This window comes from Pituophis catenifer, unplaced genomic scaffold (genome assembly GCF_029215685.1).
Source record: "Pituophis catenifer annectens isolate HBS135680 unplaced genomic scaffold, rPitCat1.0.hap2 SCAF_13, whole genome shotgun sequence".
NCBI lineage: Eukaryota > Metazoa > Chordata > Lepidosauria > Squamata > Colubridae > Pituophis > Pituophis catenifer.
The window spans coordinates 24704163-24708295 of NW_027256893.1; positions in this window are offsets into that span (position 1 = coordinate 24704163).

Sequence of the window (4133 nt, forward strand, 5' to 3'; positions counted from 1 at the left end):
TTAGCGATAACATTCTTTGGCTTTGCAGATGGAAAGGCTGCTGGGAAGACTGGTTATCCGGAGGAGAAGTAATCCTGGGAGGCACAAGGATGTGAGATTGGCCACTTGCTTGGCACAAGGAAATCTTCTAATGGACCAACAGAGGCATCTTCCCATTGAGCTAAAGTGCACTGCTCTCTAGTGGAGATACCAGGAATGAGCTCTTAAATCCACTTGCCTGGTGCCTTTTAGAGGTATCAGACTACAACTCCCATCGTCCTACCTAGCTCAGCCAAAGGGTAAGCTCCGTGCATCTACCAAGGACTCTAGGCTGGCCTTAGAGAGTTCTTTCTCCAGGGATCAGGTTGAACCAAGCAAAAAGAAGGCATATGAATAGCCATTCATAGAGATGATTTTTAAAATCTTGGCACGCATGGCCAGTTTCTTTGGTAGCCTGGTCTATGAGCAGCTCTTGGAGTGGGAGCGTTTTGGGTTTAAAGCTAGACAAAGGTAGAAACCTTTTTCCAAACGCCAGCAGAGGAATTCTGCCTTATGATGAGGAATGAACTTTCAGAAGACTTGAACTTTTCAGGATCCCTAGAAATGCAGAATTCTGCATTATTAATATTATTTTATTATTATTATTTTTTGCTGGGGTGTGCATGGGAGGGTAAGATCCTGGTGGATTTTTGGCTGGTTTGGATGTGAACATTCCCTTTGTTTTACGGGGTTTGAGCCAGAAGGACTTGGGGGCTACCACATCCCGGCTCTCTGTGTTGTGACACCTCAGCATAATGTACAGATTGATCCTTCGTAAAGTTGGCTGAGCAACCCACCGGGTGGGCTCCGTTTGTGCAATCGGAACAGAAAGCAATAATTCAACAAAGAGGACTTGGAAGAGCTCTGTGAGAATCTCTTTGTTTAGGCAAAAGGCAGCCAACTCTGGCTGGAAGGAAAGGGAGACAAGCTTGCTCTCTTTTGGGGAAACGTAGTAGGACGGTTGTGCGATAGAGAAAGGCAGGCTCGCGAGGGCTTCACCTTTGGCTGGAGGATGCTCAGATGCCGACGCGGAGTTAGGACATTAGGTGTCGAGTCCTTGTTTATCTGGATAACGGATGCAGCGCCAGGGGGGTTCACTGGAGGTTCAGAAATGTCAAGATGGACATGCTTTCCTCTTTTACCTGTGTTGTACCTGTGCTGCAGATAAAAAGAATGAGGTTTTGATTGCTCTGGTGATGACCACCGTCCTGATTTTTTTAATCTCTGTGGGGCTATCCAATTTGGACTCATATTGGGATTGAAGTCAAGTGCCATTGGCCTTAAGGAAGGTCTGGGCTCAAGGACTAAATTCTGGAGACTCCAAAACTTGAAATAAAATTATTGGCGTTCATCTTTACTTTTCAGACCAACGATCCCACAGTTTCTCCTCCATTTAAGATATTTTAACTACATATAATGTTGGCTTAATTTCCTTTATTCATTCTGGCTTTCTGTATGTCCCTTAAGTTTACATTTGTGTGTGATTTGTTAATATAAAATACGCTTTCATTTTTAAATGCTGGCAGGAGTTTGCAGGGCTGTTCTGTATTCATCTTCCCCCCAGTGTATTAAAGGCTGCCTTATTATATGGCTTTAAAAATAATCATGTGAAATATTAACGCTGCTACCTTTAAAATGTTTATTTCACTTCAAAAGCACAATTTGAACAATTTAAAATCATGTTCCTACTGCGGATTTTCTACCACTCGCATTAATCCTGGTTTTTTTCCTAGCCAGCACAACTCAATGGTGCAAGCAAACCTGGTTAACAGAATAACAGAGTTAGCAGGGTAGAAACCCAGCAAGCAATAAAAATGCCAGGTTCAAGCATAATCAACATTTTCAATAATGGTGCAGAGCCCATACTGGATTCAATCCGCAATATATTTTTTTTAGAAGGGAGTGGGGCCTGGGCCCTCCATGTAGAAACAAAGCAATTTTTTTCTCTCCTGGAGAACATTCACTTTATCTAAACATCTCTCTCTCTCTCTCTCTCTCTCTCTCTCTCTCTCTCTCTCTCTCTCTCTCTCTCTCACACACACACACACACACACACACACACACACACACACGGACGAACCGAGTCTGGAATGATACAGTGGAAAACCCATTTCACCCATATTGTGTTTTACGGGTAAGAAAGAAGATTTGATAGGTCAACACACAACCTTCTGAATTTCCTCCATTCTCACTTGTTATGATTGGCACCCCATCTTCTCTTCTGTTCTTGTTGAAACGTCGCCATTTGCCAGCCTCAACATGCAAGCCGAGACTTGACGGGGACAGAATTGGCAGGAGGAAACTGGCTGGGAATCGGGCACCTTTTAAGATTTATTATTTACAAGAGGAAGCTGTGCGCAGGGCGTGAAATGAAATGCTCCGAATCAGTAACTAAGAATCCCAATTTATGTGACAGGGCGCTAAATTATCAGGAAGGCTTTCTTTGGTGAGCGAAGGCAGAGCTGGTTCAGGTTTCAGCTTGTTAGGAGCAAATCTGGCTCCGTTTGTGAACTGCCTGATGTAGAAAGAGGTGAGCCTAGTGACATCCGCTCCAGGAAGCAATGCAAACTTTCTGTAACTGGGCTTCAGCATCCGATGCAACCAAGGATCTAGTGGGCGGGAGGAGAGAGAAGGAATGACCCTGCCTCTGGGACCACCCAAACTTTCAGAAGCAGAAAGTGGCAGGTTTACGCCCTGCTTCCAAAAAAGGACCAACTAACAGGTGATGGGGAGACTCTGCAAAGGTTTCTGGAGAATTAATGAAGCAGCAATGAGCTTTTGACTGAGTGATCACAGTCTGGTTTTAGTTTGGTCTGTTTCTGACCGTGGCTGGTCAGCCTGAAAGCCCATCGCTGCTTCGTTGATGCCAGCAATGGAAGAAGCCGACACCAGAATATTTCTGGAGAGTTGTTTGCTCACTTGTGTGATCAAAACTGGACTGAAGGACAAACTAATCTATAGAGGACAGTTTCCTGTGATGTCCCTGATGCTCTCTGAGCTTGGTCGTTGGCTTGCAGATGTTTCATTACCTGGCTCAAGGTTGACTCAGCCTTCCATCCTTCCGAGGTCGGTAAAATGAGGACCCAGATTGTTGGGGGGAGGGGGTGCAATATGCCAACTCTGTAAACTGCTTAGAGAGGGAGAGAGAGGGAACTGCTTCGTTCCCTCTGTAAACTGCTTAGAGAGGGAGTACTTAGTAAAGTACTATGGGGCAGTGTATAAGGACTGTGAAGCGGTATATAAGTCTAAGGGCTATTGCTATTGTTATTGCTAAAGGGCACCAATAATATGCTCGAAGTAAGGTGAGCCTGCACTGGGTCTTCAGAGATGGCTGAGATGGTGTTGGTGTGAAGCAAGTGGTGGACTAATTTCCTGGTCAGGCTGGGCAGAAGCATGCTGGTGGCCTTGGAAGCAGCAGAATTGATTTTCCTGGAAAGTCTTCGTTGGCCCGTAGAACAGCCTACACTGTAGCTCTGATGAACAGCTCCAAAACAATGCCACTTCTGCATTTACTCACTGTCACCCTACAAAACTGGAGAGAGAGAGGGAGGGAGGGAGAGAGAGAGGGAGGAGAGGGGGGGGAGAGAGAGAGCTATCCTCCTTTTCTGAAGAACTCATCTGGAGTGCCAGTTCTTACTGCTCAAGTGTGTATCAACCTTGAAAGGGACACCACTGAGTTGGAAGTTGGGCTTAACAAATAGATTGATTTTCAGGGGCTTAAGTGAATAGGTCTTTACGTAAATAAGGAGAATGTCTCTTCTGTGCCCAAATTACATGTTGAAACTTACTGGAAACGTCCTGGCTTAAAATGAAAAAAATAAATAAATCAAGATCAAAAGGGCTTCTAGTTTTCAAGAAAATAATATTTGGATATCTAACCTCAAAAACTATAGTGGATAAAAATTCTGATTCAGTTTCTTTGATTGGGACGTGGTTAGATTTAGGTCTTGAACAGATTAGGGTACCTGAATCTCAGAACTTTGCTGGAGGGTGCAGGCAGGCAACGTGGGGACCTTGTAGGCAAGGGACTCAAGAAACGTCATGGTGGCAGCCGTGCCGTTAGAGCCCCCCCCCCCTGCCTTTTTAGATCTATTCCGTGTGGAGTGATTGGGGCC